The following is a 15,698-nucleotide window of genomic DNA, read 5'->3' on the forward strand; positions in this document are numbered from 1 at the left end:
CCCTCTTTTTATACTTTATTGAATTCATATGTGTACATCTTTGTTTAGCTTTAGCCAATGGCAATGGCCTATTGGAAGATGTCACATCACGGGCACTGAGTAAGTAAAATCCTTCTGCAAAGTGTTCATCGGGTCTAGATATCTGATTTCTTCAATTGGGGTGGAAGGGTTTTCCATGCGGAATTATGGAAGCTGGATCCTAGTCACCAACGTGGGTGTCTGAGGGAGGAGAAGACACCCTCGTTTTCTGGTTCCTGTCTCTCTCGCTCTTTCTCTCCCCTCTCCGGGCAGCATTTTCTCCTGTGTCCCATTACATCAGTCTTCTCACACTTCTGATTAGGGTCTTCCAGAAAGGACTGGCTGAGAGGTATGGCTTTTCAACTCCACCTACCGTCTGCTTCAAGAACTGCATTAGTATTTCAGACCTCCTGGCCCCAAATCCACGAGGAGTCGACTCTCCCGACCGCAGAAAGAGGAAATGTATTGGAATCAAAAGAAAGAATAAAATGGAAGAGTTAGTGAACACTCAAAGATTCTGGGGAATAAGCCTGAATAGTGAGCCGCCAAGGAACACCTGTTTTTTGTTTTTTATTTTTTTAGCTCTATTTGGATATTTCCAAAAGGGAACCCTTATTCATAAAGTTACAGTCAAATTTGAATAGGTTGGAATGAGATGATGTTTTCCATGTAATAAGATCTAGGAATTATTCTCCAGCTGAATTAACAGCAGTCATTCGATAACATACCTATTGAACACTGTCAACAACCTTGTGTTTATAATCGCTATCCCAGTGCGTTCCCTGTCTGAAAGCTATTACAAGATTAGCATCAAGGTATTTTTGAGCATAGTAGCAATCTAAAAAAAAGACAAAACATGCCTCCCAGATATGTTGAGATTCTCCTTTTTTCACTTCAGTGGCAATTTTCTTTTTTTTCATACTTTCACCAGTTTCAGGAAAGGGCGGGTGAGAGTCAGGGGCTTCCTGACACTTTTCAGAACAAGACTCCTAATGAAGCAGTGTGTTTGGAGGGGCCCCTGGAGAACCGTGTTTTGGAACATACCGACCCCATGTGGTATTATGTTTGCCACGTTTTGCAGCTTCGTGTGAGATTTATTTTTAATCTTTAACAAAGCAGGCCTATGTTTATCTTAAGTTATGAAAAAGTATAATCGTTTAAAACAAAACTTTTACAAATAATTAAATATACAATGAATGCTGAAACATAAAAGTCAGGCAGAATGTTACCTTAACAAGAAAGGGCTTCCTAAAGATCAAAGGGTTGTTGTTTGTTTTATTTGCTAGAGACAAGTAACAGTACTTTCACTTTAAGGGATTCGGTGGCTATTTGAAGAAGGGTGGGAGAAGTCTTCACTGTCCAACCCCCACCGAGATAAAGGATTCCCACCCCTCATAGTTGGAGCGCTGGAACATTTACTTAGGGACACTAAAAATACATATTTCATGTTTAGAATGGAATGCTGAGATGTGATTGAAGACAGTACATGAATCAAGCCATTGGCATTTGGGGGAGTATGTCTTTCAATCTTTTTTAAAATGATGAGAGAAAGAGGCAATACTTTGGGCTTCCCTTTACTTCTGTGTATGGGCAAGATCCAATCAAAGTGCAGCACTGAGCAGGAACTAACTGCGCGGGCTTCTGTATCCATCAGGGAAGGCAACTGCTTCCCAGCGCGTCGCACCTCTCACGTTGTGTTGCTTTTAATGCTGCCTTTAATAAAGAAGAAAAGAAATGGGCTTCCGGAGCATGAAAGCCTTTTGCCCCCAGGTACCTACAGATTCGGGCTTTCTTTAAGTCAGTGATGCTAGTCAAGTCAGTTATGGACTGACATGCCAGTAGAGGGTATGATGGAAATACATTCTTGGTTCAACTGGTGGTGGCCTTTAAGAGATGGGTTTGTATAATGTGGTCCCCCCTTTTCCGGGGCCATTGTAATCAGCCTGAGCCACTTTGGATGGTGCAATATCTGGATGTTTCCATAGGCAGTTATATAAGCCCCATCAGGTGCTGCAAAAATACTGTTCAAAGAGAAACAACAGTTCTTCCCATTTATCTTGTGTGCCCCCTCCAAGCAGCTTCAAAATACATCGGCTGCTTTTCACCAATGCTTTCAGCGTTTATTTTGCATGTGGCTAGATTGTGATTTCTGGTTTCTTATGGTATCGTTGCCAAATTTTCTACCCAGTAAGTATAGCAAAATAGTTAAAACCTGGAGCTGTAGAATCCAACCAACCGATTCTGCCACTGGCTTGTGAGATCTGGGCAAGTCAGTCAAGGTTTCTAAGTCTTAATTTGCTCATTTGTAAAATGGCAAATATTAATGGTACTTAATTTGAAGGGTCTGAACACAAGCCAGGGGCTCAGCTTGGGGCCTGGCGTTCTATGATGACCGTCATTATCATAAGGAAGGAGATGTGTCCGAGACCTTGAATCAATGACCAGGAACCGAAAAGATGTGAGGCAGCAGTTGAGCGAGGTCTCACATCACCTCTCTTTTCACCTCGGATCCTTCCTGCTATAATCTCATGGAATGATCTGGAAGTGCCTGGTAGAATGCTCATCAGTGAGCAGTCTACAGGCTCATGCTGTGAGGGGTGGAAGAAGGAAGAAGGTCCTGAAGCAAAGACAGTGTCCCTGATAAAGGCACACAAGACAGAATATTCAGGCTGAAGAGGGGTTGGCTGACCCAATCTTTCTTCAAAACTCTGCATGGGACGGAACTGAACTGCAGTGTGTGAGAAACAATATCCCATGACTTCAGGAAATCTTACAGAAAACAAAACAAAACAAAAAACCTCTCATGGTTGGGAGAGCAGTAATGCAAATATTCTAAACACCAGATACTCCCCCAAATCATGGTTTTGGAATGCACTGAATCAGCAAATTACTTTGTTTCACTCAGTTTACTTTAATGGGAGGCAGGATGGCAGAACAGTGGAATGAAGAAGCTCAGCTACTATTGTTTTAAAAATCACTTCATGGTATTGTTACCAATAACTGCTGGGGATTGTTGACTGACATTTTACAATTAAGCACCCGTCAGAACAGCTAGAAAGGTAGTTCACATTTACGAGAGATAATGAAAGTATTGGGATGGGGTCAGGGATAGCAGTTTTACAAGGGAGGAAGCAGGACTAATTATTTGGGGTAGACTTGCCCTGTAGTATCAGCATTCCAAGAGAGTTGTCTTAGTTTGCAGAAAGACTGGAGCTTGGATGCTATCTACTCAGTATGTTTCATACACAGGTTTGTATTTAGTTTCCAATTGACTGAATAAGTGACTTTAAAAAAAAAAAACCTCATTTCATCCACAGCATGATTAACATTAATATTTGGACGGAATCCACAATGCTTTTCCTAATGTTAATTTCAGTTCCTTTTTCAATTCTGCATTTGAAGAAGCTTTGGCCTGAGTGTGGCTGACCCAGTAAAGGGAGACTGTGCTATGAGATGGCCCTGCCAATTCTCTACTGGAGTGTTTTTTACAGTCACATATTGATCTGCAAAATTACTGGTGAGTAGACAGTTGCAGCTCCAATCCCATAACTCTACCACAAAAATAGAATTTCAGACTCTTCCGACATGAACATGATCTAGACAGACTTTATCTTGGTCTTCCCTGACAAGTTATACGATTCAGGGCTTTGTTTCTATACACTAAACTTAGAAACTCAGAGTGACTCACTTTTCTTTTTTGCATGCATCGAAGTGAACAAGGAAGTCAGACTGCTTCTGGTGTTGCTTTCTTTGAGAAAAAAAAAAAAGACATGCTCCTTCTCAAGTATCCTTTTTAGGTCAGCAATTTTGAAGTGCAAGACTTATTGGTGTCCGAGCGGAAAGGGCTGACGCTCTGGTTTATCACGACTCCCTCTGAGTAGAGTTCTTCCAGGGCTGGAGAAAGGAAAACATTTGTTGTACTAATACTGAATGTGCTTCCTGTGTAAAATAACCTTTAACTCTATGGAGATCCCCCATTTTAATGACCAGGACATAGTGGAAATAGAAGGAAATCCAAACACCCCACGGGCAGCCATTCTCCTCCCTCGCAGGTCAAGCTGCAACCCTCTGCAGGACAGAAACAACTGCTTGAGGAATGTTTGGCTGGACTCCTGTTTCTCCTGTTTTAACATGTGACCACTTCAATCATTTAAAAATGTGTGTGACATTTTGACCCATTAAGAAGGCTGGAATATCAAGACCATGCAACCTAAATGTCCATCCACAGATGACTGGATAAAACAGTTGTGGTATATACAGTGGAATACTACTCAGCCATAAAAAAGAATGAAACAATGCTACTTGTAGCAACATGGACAGACCTAGAGATAATCATATTAAATGAAGTAAATCAGGTAGAGAAGGAAATATCACGTGATATCACTTATATGTGAAATCTAAAAAAATGAGACAAATGTAAGTTATTTACAAACAGAAAGACTCACAGACACAGAAAACAAACTCACGGTTACCAAAGGGGAAAGGAAGGGGGGAAAAGATAAATTAGGAGTTTGGGATTAGTAGATACAAACTACTATATGTAAAACAGATAAACAAAGTCCTACTTTTTAATGTATATATGACTGAATCACTATGCTGTACACCAGAAACTACCACAACCCTGTCAATCAACTATACCTCAATAAAAAAAGAAAAAGAAAAAAAGGCTGGGCTATGCCAACCAGGGATCATGAGGTGGGTGGACCTGGAGAATCCTGGTACTCACACACTTCTCATGAGGATGGGAGGGAATCTTGCCAACTGTGGAACCAGCTCTCACATCCCAAGCCAGACTGCAGGCTCCTGTATCTCCATGTCTTCATTATACAAACAGTACTAAGTCTACAGTGACTACCCTGGCCATTGGAAGTTCTCTTTCTATGCAGAACCTGAAATGGGATTCCCTATAATGGACGAGGGGAAAATCTAGCAGTGTTCAACTAGAGAAACAAACTTTTCAAATACATTTGGTTTTTGCAGTTGCCCAGCTCTTTAAGTTCTGTGAAAGTACATCTACGTGATGGGGAAAGGAGGTTAATACGTGCTTTGGGAGCTTCCATAGAGAGCTAGCACATGTCCTACTGTGGCACACAATCACGTTCTGCAGACTACAGAAGACAGTTAGCAGCGGAGAGCTTCCCACAGGTCAGTCGATGGCATGTCTGTTCCCTGCTCACTTGCAGACTGCTCCTTAAAAGACACGTCTACTGTTTAAAAGACAGCTGAGCTGATTGGGAGAGAAGGGTAAAGGGGACCAGCTGTTTTGATCTCTCTCTCTCCCCCTCCATCTCACTCTCTCCCTCCTCCTCCCCACTTACATCTCCACTCCCTCAGCCCAGATCTTCTGATTAATCTTGATTTTCATGTTTTATCTCCTCATCCCTAAGAATGATTTGTCTCAGTGGGTACAGACCAAACCTACTCACACAGGAGTCATGTATTTTACACATCTTAGACTGTGTTTCTGTTTCCTAAAACACTAGTTAAGTCTAACAAGCTACAGTGTAGTGGAGGAACACTACCTGATACTTTAGTGGTTATTTGATAAATATTAGTTTTTTTTTAATTGAACTGTAGGTCAGCTATAGGTTTTTTTAATTGAATGGTAGATTCTTTAAATTCTACGGTGCTTCACAATTTTCAAAAGCTTCACACACATGATTTCATATAATCCCATAGTAACCGTTCTTTTTGGCCCCACCCCTATACTGCCCCTCCTCACTGGTAACCACTAGTTTGTCCTCTCTATCTGTGAGTCTGCTTCTTCTTTGTTTTATTCATTAGTTTGTTGTATTTTTTAGATTCCATATATAGGTGATATCATAGTTTTGTCTTTCTCTGACTTACTTCACTTAGCATAATACCCTCCAAGTCCATCCATGTTGTTGCAAACGGCAAAGTTTCACGTTTTATTGCAGAATAGTATTCTATTGTGTATGTGTATATGTTCACATATATATGTATATACACACACCACATCTTTTTTTATCCATTTTTTTATCCATTCATCTGCGGATGGACATGTAGGTTGCTTCCATACCTTGGCAACTGTAAATAATGCTGCTGTGAACACTGGGGTGCATGTATCTTTTTGAATTAGTGTTTTTGTCTTTTTCAGACAAATACCCAGGAGAGGAATTGCTGGGTCATTTGATAGTTCTATGTTTAGTTTTTTGAAAAACCTCCATTCTGTTTTTCTATAGCAGCTTCACCAATTTACATTCCTAACCACAGTGTGTGAGGGCTCCTTTTTCTCCACGTCCTCACCAACAGTTGTTGTTTGTGTTCTTTTTAATGATAACCATTCTGACTGGTGTGAGGTGATATCTCACTGTGGTTTTGATTTGCATTTCCCTGATTAGTAGCTATGTTGAACATCATCTTTTTATATGCCTGTTTTGATAAAGAAACATCCTTAAATAAATAAAATTTATCAAAATTTTCAGACATTTTCAAAGACTAAACACAGACTTCTCAATGGCCATGATACAAAATGAGCAGCAGCCATTTGAAAAACATTACTGAGCACTTACTCTGTTACAATGTTTGTTGCACTTCACAGGAGAAATAAAGGATCATGTTTTGATTAAGATTATTTCTGGATATAACAGAATACCTGAATAAAGAGTATACATTAAGCAAAAAAAAAAAAAAAAAGCAATTATTTTCTTCTTATAGCATGAAGTCCAGAGAGGTTATCAAGGACATGGATTCCTTCCCTTCTATTTCTCCATTCTTGTGCTTGTAACCTCACGATTTCAAGATGATTCTCACAGCTCCAGATCTCATAACTGCATTCAAAGGAGATGGTGGCGGAGGGAGGAAGGAAAGACAAGGGTAAATACGACTTTTTAAAGAGTGTTCCTCCTGTTTCATCATGGAAATAGGCCCAACAAATTCAAGGCAGGATATATAAAAAGGCCTTTACACCAAGACACACTGTAGTCAAATGTAGACAAAGAGAAAATCTTAAAAGCAGTCAGAGAGAAAAATACAGATTATTCACAGAGGAACAAGAGACTTTGGCTGTACTTATCAAAAGCAACACAATTCCAGAAAGCAGTGGAACAGTATCTTCAAAATGCAGAGAAAATAGTGGACAACCTAAATTTCTATACCCAGCGAAACTATCTTTCAAGAATGAGGGCAAAATAAATATTATCTGACAAACAACAAAATGAGAGCTTACTATCACTTATTAGAGAAACTTCCACAGGTATACTTTAGGATGAGGAAAACTCATCCCAGAAAGAAGGTCAGAGATCCAGAACAGCAAAGAAAATGATAAACACACGGTAAGTCTAAACAATCACTGACTATAAAACAACAATAATAATGTTTTAATTATGGGGTTAAGAAATAATATAGAAAGTGAGTGGAGAAGTTCTGTCTTAAAGTTGTCAATCTTCCCTAAACTCTATATTCAATAAAAATCCAAATAACCTCTTGAGCTAACTCAAATAAAAGAGCAACATGCCAAAGATAGCCAAGTTACTTCTAAAGAAGGAAGTAGAAAGTCCTGTCCTATCATATACTAAGAGATGTCATAAACCTATAGTTACATTAGGATAACATAGAACTTGTACAGAGATAGACAGATTGACCAACGGGGCAGAAGAGAGAACCCAGAGTATTCAGCAAAGCTGGCCTTGCAAGTGAGCGGAGAAAATGATGATTTCTCAGCATGAAAAGAGCTGGATAATCCACATGGGGAAAATGAAAGAACCTGGATCCCTACATCAGCCAGTATATGTGTGTATATTTCTGTGTGTATATATACAATTATAGTTACATTAGGGGCATAAACATGAAAGGTAAATCTTTGAAAACTTCTGAAGGAAAATGTTAATAGATTTGATCATAGTTAATTTAAAAATGTTTCTGTATCAAAAACCTATAGCTGACCTATTGATCAATTTTAAAAAACACAAACTAATAGACAAAGGAACAGAAGATATGAACAGGCATTTCATAGGAAAGAAAACATGAATTAGCCAATATAGTGACCATACAATTTCAAAAGTAGATATGAGAATGAAAATTATAACCACAATGAGATACAATTTTGTATCCAACAGATTGAGAAAAATGCAAAAGTTGATTCAGCCCAAATACTGGTAAAAATGTGGAGAAATGGGAAGTTTATTTGTTGGAGTGTAAATTACTTCAATTAGTGTGGCTAACATTTTGGTAATATCCAGTAGCTGTGAGTATACTCTACAACGTAGCAATTCCACTCCTGGTAGAAAAACTCTTGCACCAGCAGACATGCACAAAAAATTATATTACCACTATCTATATTAGCAAAAACTGGAAACAATTTAATTAACCCAGTAGAGTGGGTTTTTTAAAATGAGGGTGTTTACACAATAAAGTATTATACAGCAATAAAAATGAATCAACTGCATATCAACATGGATGCATTCCAAAAACACTGCTGAGTAAAAATTGGAAGTCACAGATGAATATACTTTATGATTTTGTTATTATAAAGGTTAAAAGTTAGAAAAACTAAATAATACATTTAAGTTACAGAGAAACTGAGTATAACTGTAAGGATAAGGGGATAATTTAAAAGTTCTTTTCATATATCAGGACCAGATAGCTCAAAGTTTTAAAAATTATTCTAAATAAACCATGGAAAAAAACTGAAAGCTACACATTTGACTGTATAAAGCCAGCAAAATCTTAATATGAATACCTGATTTTTAAAAAAAGTACAGTTAAAAAAAATAGAATGACCTGACTTAAGATTATCAGTGCAAAAAATTCTGAATAAAATTATGGGAAATAGAGTACTTTAGAATAACAAAAGAAAAATGCATTACAACCAAGCAGGGTTATTCCAGGAATACAGGGCTGGTTCAATATTAAGAAATCTGTCAACATAATTGATCACACAAGCAAGTTAATGAGGAAAAATGTTCATATAAAGAAATGATTAAAAGGCATTTGAAAAAGGTGAGCAGTCACTTCAAATGTAAACTCTACATATAACCTTAATAGAGGATGTAATATTAGCATAGGCTAGCTTATCTTACAAACAGCCCCAAACCTCAGTGGCTTCACATAATGAGTTATTCCTCATCACATCATAATCCAGTGTGGGTCAGCAATGCATGTCTCCTACAGGCAGTTATTCAGAGACCCAGGATCTTCCCATCAGTAGCTCTGCCATCCTCTAGGACCTCAGAATTCTCGACCCAGTACTTTGCATCTGAATGTCAGAGAAGGGAAGGCAGCGTGGAGAACCATGCAGCAGGCTCAGAGTTAGGACTGGAAGTATGGCAAATCTTTTCTACCCACATTCTTTTGACCAAAATTCAGTTAGATTGGGCTTACTTAATCACAGGTAAAATTCAGTCAGATTGAGCTTATCACAAATGGGACTGGAAAATGTAAGCTACCTGTGTTCTCAGAAGAACAGGAAAAGTGCTGAGTGAGTGTCTAGCCAGTCTCTGTCACAGAAAGGAACCACCTAAAATACTAAGGACCTTTCCCAAATAGCTGATAGCAGACATTTCACTCTTCAAGAGTGAAACACTAAATACACTTCCACTGAAATCAAGGAAAAGACAGGGATACCCACTATTACCATCACTTACTGAGCATTGTTTTGGAGGTTATAACAGTGCAGTAAGAAAAGCAAATAATATAAATTTGGGAAAGAGATGAAATTATCTTTTGCTGATAATATGATTACATATGTAGACACCCCAAGATATGCTTTTAAAAAGAACATTCTAGAATGTGGCTAGATACAAGATCAATATAACAGAGACACACACATATACAAATGCAGTACATGCATATATAAATATAGTACAAGCATAATACTGAAACTCGCTTAATTCACTTCTTTCTAAATGACTCTTGGGACTTAAAAAGCTCTCAATGTCATCTGTAAAACCTTCAGACTATTACCTACAGCAAGCTAAATGTTCTGACCTTACAATCATGTATTCCATTTTCACCAGCTGAATTGTACACTTACTAATATCCAGTTGTGTTTGCTCTGAAACATGTTTATGACAGTTGTACTGTTACTATAAACAAGTAATTTAAATAAATACTACAGAATCCAACAATAATATGAACAGAATAAATTGTTTTTATGAAAACTAAGCTGTCTGCTTTAGAAAGGTTCAATAAAGGTAAGTTATAAAAAATGCTGTTGGTTTGGCTGTGACAATTACAAAAAATGAAGGGGAAGTTGTAAGATTCTGTATTTATATTTTTCTACAAGTATTTTTAAGTTTTTGCTCCATAATAAAGAAATCCACACTGGAAACTGTATAGGATGCATTACGAATGTGGTTTATGCAAGAAGATATTTGGCATCCAAATCAGTGGACCCATACTTAAATGAAAGAACTCTGTCCTATATAACAATATGGATAAATGAATACACACACACACGACACTTTTGTTAAAATATGTAGAATATGTATGCTGTATTAGTCAGGACTGACTAGGTTATGTTGTAGTGGAAAAAAACTAAATTCCCTCAAATCTCTGAATTTGAAACTACAGACCCTTCACCTGGGTGGTCTGCAAGGCAACTGTCTTCTATACAACAGCCCAACATCCTAGCTACATTGGTCTTCTGGTATTTCCACATCAGCACATACTTCCACAATCACTATGGGAGGGGAGATAACATGGAGAATCATTCTCCAGCTCCTGAGTGCTTCCATGCAAAGTGAAATACATCACTTCCACTCACATTTTCATTGGCCACAATGAGTCTGATGGCTATGTATCATTTTAAGAGACAAGAAAGTATAAATCTTGCATACTTAGAAGTAGAGAGGGACTGGATATTGTTGAACAAAAACAAAAGAATAAAACATTGTTTTAAGCTATTGAGAATTTCAGGTTGCTACTGCAGCATAATTTACCCTAAGCTGAATAATATACATGCTACCCTTACTGCATCAGTAAGGGTGCTTACAGGAACAGCCAGATAGAAGTGAAAATGAAAGAAACCCCTACATATTCCACTTCTAATAGTGACAAAACTGCAGAGACTTAAGGCTAAATTTGACCAGACAGGTTTAAGACCTATGACAAAATGTATAAAAATATTACTTAAGTATATAAAACATGTTAATTCTCCCCAAATCAATGTATAAACCTAAAGTGATTCTAATCATAATCCCAACGGTCTCTTCTTAATCTGATAAAAACATTTTAAAGTTCACGTGGAATAATAAAATTGACCTACAATGTTGCTGCCAGGATTAAATGAGTTGAAATATGTAAAGTACTTAGGAAAGTATTTGGCACATATATGTACAGTAGATGTTACCAAATTTTGTTAAATTTGGAAAAAATTAGATCATAGGAATGGAGAGTCTCAAAACGTATCTTAATACAAACAGGATTTTAAAATAGCCTCTAGAGGAAAATAAAACCAGACTCCAATCATAATCTATATTCATAAGTAAATTAAAAACAAAATGTGAAAAACAGTATTTTAGAATAAAATCTGAGAATAAATTTATACACTAGGAGTTGGGAAACATTTTCAACTGAAGGAATAAGCCACAGAGTTGTAAAGGGAAAGAGACATTTATTATAAATGTTTAGGTCAAAGATACTATAAACAAAAGAAAAATATTACCATAAACAAAAGATTGTGGGAAATATCTGTAGTGTATAAGACAAAGGTTAATAACCATAGTATGCAAGAAATGCCTATAAATTTTTAAGAAGAAAAACTCCACAGAAAAATGAGCAAAGGCTGTATGAACAGGAATTTCCAGGAAAGCAAATCTAAATGATAAACATGAAAAATTGCTTAATCTTAACAGTAATCAGGAAGACACAAACTAAAATGACAGTGAGCTCTCACTTCTAACCCATCAGGTCAACAAAAATTTTAACTGTGGCAGAAATACAAATTTACACCTTCTGAATCAGTTTACATTTCTTTCTTTTTTTAAACTGAAGTATAGTCAGTTACAAGATATCAATTTCTGGTGTACAGCACAATGTCCCAGTCATTCTTTTTTAAAATGATGTCTCAAAACAATTCTTTGATAAATATAGTGGTAAAGGAAGGAATTATTTTGTATTCCAAGTAAACATATACAAACTACAGTATTTTGAAATTTCAGATCCTTGGGGAATATATTTTGACAAGACTGAATCTATTGGTCTTTGTAGCTCCCACACTGTACATCCCTCTCAGCTCCAAAGAATATTGCTACTGCTTCTGGTCACTGGACACTGTTTCCTGACTTCATTACCACTCTGACCCAGGACCACAAGGAAGCCCCAGTAACACACCCCTGAACATCCCACCCATGCAAGTTCTGGCAGCCCTGGTTGAGGTCTGGCAACAGCATCTTTTTGGTTCTGTGACTTTTCTGGCTGTCTACATCTAATTCTTTACCTAATTTCTCACAGCCCTGGTGCTAGGGTCTAGGCAATCTTGATATAGGAAATAAATTAGACCCAGTGCTAATTATACCCTGAAGCTAATTTTACCCAGTCTCTACTGAGCCTTTAAAATACAGCTATTGTTTACTGAGCTTACAGGACGCTGCAGATGACATGGAGAGCGAATCAGGGAGCAGGTGAGAGTGGAGGCAGGTCAGCCAGCTGAAAGGCTACCATGATGTTCCTAAAGGAAGCTGCGCTACAAAAGGATATAAACAGCTCCGGAAAGATTGCCCACAAAATTGTGGCACAAGAAGTGCAACAGTGTGTTACAGATGCTGCGGAACAAGTGTGTCAATGTGACGGGGCACGGAGGGTCCACTCTCCCTGGAAGGGGGAGAACAGGGCCGAGGAGCAAGTCAGGAATGGCTTCATAGAGGAAGTGACGCTGCATGCGATGGTGCCTAGAGCCTTCCAGAAGGAGGGGGAGCAGGAATAAAAGGACAGGGGCATGCAAGCAATGCCGTTTTCAGAGAATTCCAAGTAATTTAACATGACTAGAGTAAAGGATTTAAGAATGACGTTGGCAGCCAGATCACAAAAGGCCTGCTTGCCATTCCACAGAGTCTGGAGTCAATCCTGGAGGGCAGGAACCAGGAGCAAGTGGAGGGCTTTTGGGAGAAGAGTCACAGACTTGACTTTTAGGGGAAAAAACGTTTTTGGCAGCCCTATGAAAGACGGTCTGGAAGAAGGCAAGGAGCTATTCCTGTGGCTCAGGCGTCAGGTAATTGATTCTGTTAACTGTGATGCCTGATTTCTCAGGAGATTTCACTGAGGTATTTGAGAAATAATACTTTCCTTTCTCACTGGTGTAAAGACACGTAGGTAGAATGATAAACAAACAAGGTCCTTTTCCCCCCTCTAAACTCCATTGTGTAAACTTAGCTGTACACTCTAATTTAATAAATAGAGTGAGGCTGAAAAGCCTTTGGCATTAATCCCAGACACTAAAACAGTGAGAAAACAACAAAACATGGAACATAATATCTATCCATAAATCCAATTGTATGGTTAGGACTACGGAGCATTTTAAGAGTTATGATTTCCCTGGCAAAGTATCAAAAAAAACGTACCTTCAAAAATCCCTCAGAACAGCCACTTGGCATCCAACCATGCTGACAGAATGAAAAATGTTGACTAAACAGCCTACGTGTAACTCACCATTCTTGAAGAAGGAGAGGAAGGGTGTTTTCTAAGGCTTCAGAATGACATATTTTATTAAGTAACAACACAGTCATGAAAAAAGCCAAGAGAAACCTTCCCAGCTCACTTAGGAAATGGAGTCACTCTATTTTCTTTCAAACGACAGGCAGATACATTCTGTCTGACAGCAGAACACCTGAGAGCCAGCGCGTGCACTGCGGTCACCTGTGCTCTCAGCTCCCGCTTTTCTGCCTTTTGATGGTTTCTAATTCTCTACAACGAGCACGCATTGCCTTCAGGAGGAAGAACAAAAAAGTTAAGTAACCCAATCATACAATCAATCAGAGTGACTTGGGCTGGCTTTTTCAGCTTTTAGATTCTAAACCACCTTACTGATTCCAAATAAGATTAAAGTAAATTGCTTTTGAGGAACCCTTTTGGTGTACTTTGTATACACGCAAATTTTCTCTACTTAAGTCTTTCATTGTCTTCAGGGAATACATTTTTGAATTTTCAAAAATACAAAAACTTCCCCTCTCAATTACCCATGGCAGTGGAGGGGAATACTGACACCAGAATGTGAAGACAGTATGTGGACAGAAACCATCAGGCAGACATGTATGATGTATCAAGCTCTCTGAGGCACTGTACAATGCTTTTGGCAGATATGCATTCTGAATTACATTTCTTAGTTAATATTAAAATGACTCTATGCTCCTACGTGTGGGCCAGCAAATGAAGGGTAACAGAAACAGGTCTAGAACTTAAAATTCATTGCATATAATCTACAAACTGTATGCTCCACTGGCAAAGGAATAAAGATTCTATGCTGAAAATATAAACGACTTCTTAAAAACACAGACCCAAAACAGGGCTATGAAAGCACGGAAAACGGAATCCTAAACCTTTGCTGTGTCTGATGCAATGAACATGTAAAACAGTAAAACAAAACACCTGGATTCAAGAGTCTAGTAAGTACTTACTCTCAAAACCCAGCTTTTCATAATCAGAGGACACTCTTTTAAAAGCAGCTCCAACTGAAATCATAGTCAGCAAAGTATTTCAGAAGAAATATGAAACACTCATCTCTCGGGGTTAAAGAGAAGGGTCTGTCAGATAAACCTGATGTAATGTATTCCTCCATCCCTTAACACTTACAAGGGACTTGCCAAGAAAGATGTGTGAACAGGATTTATCTTAAATTAAGCACACTGAGACTCTCCCAACACTACAAGAATTAAGATAGTTTAAAGAAGAGTTGGATGTACTATGTAAAATTTGCAGATTCTTTTCAGGTCCTCTGAAACACAGGAGCTTTCTTTTTAGTAGAGATTTGTACCACTCCCTCACATGAACTCCCCTGCCAAACCTTGTAGGGGAGCAATTTCTGAAACTTAGATGGTCTTATGACCGTCTAAGTATTAGGTACCTTGAAGACAGTAAGTTTCACAAACTTTTCACACTGATTGAATTATTTCCGCTCTCATCTCTCTCAGACCAGGGAGCTCTCATGCTTCTGCTACCCTAAGTTCTATGGGAAAACCATCACCACTGACCCTGCCACTAGCCCCTCTCCAAATCCCCCCATTCTGATTTCAAAGCAAAAGAATCCATATGACTGAGAAGAACTGTCCTCAGAGACTGGGAGGGAAAAAAGACCAAGCAAGCCTGGTCAGAATTTGTAGCCGGCGGGGGAGGGGAAGAGTGGGCACCTCACACCACACACACACTCTCTGTGGCTCCTGATGTTAGTGGATGTCAGAGTTGTAGACCTCGTGGTGGAGTGCCAATTTTTGTTGAGTATAGTACTGGGGGAAAGGGCATAACTGGAACCAGATAGAGATTGAGGGACTCGGCTTACAGGGCTGCGCTTTAGGCTTGGGCTCCAAGCCCAGGAGGGTGCTTCCGGAAACTTGTCCAAATATCTTGGATCAGCATATCTAGTCTGTCTTACCTACTAGGAACCCCAGCCATTCATTCCCTTCCCCTACTTTTCATTTAATAAACAGTTTTTGGATGCTCTCTCTGCGCAGATGTAGATCCAATAATGTGTGAGACACTGGCCCTGACTGCAGGAGCCTGTGGGAGAG

General features: G+C 38.6%; 1 long non-coding RNA gene across 3 annotated transcripts in view; it reads right to left on the bottom strand.

The window, feature by feature from the left end:
• The window catches only part of LOC107033993 (uncharacterized), an 18,960-nt gene continuing 3,262 nt past the window's right edge, over positions 1-15,698 (bottom strand). For all 3 annotated transcript variants that reach the window (XR_001459520.3, XR_012079866.1, XR_012079864.1), the window contains exons 2-3: positions 3,707-3,912; positions 1-1,731 (exon numbers count right to left, since the gene is read on the bottom strand). This is a non-coding gene — a long non-coding RNA (uncharacterized lncRNA). The remainder of the gene's footprint in view (positions 1,732-3,706; positions 3,913-15,698) is intronic.

The sequence above is a fragment of the Vicugna pacos genome, chromosome 14 (assembly GCF_048564905.1).
Source record: "Vicugna pacos chromosome 14, VicPac4, whole genome shotgun sequence".
In the NCBI taxonomy this organism is placed as follows: Eukaryota; Metazoa; Chordata; class Mammalia; order Artiodactyla; family Camelidae; genus Vicugna; species Vicugna pacos.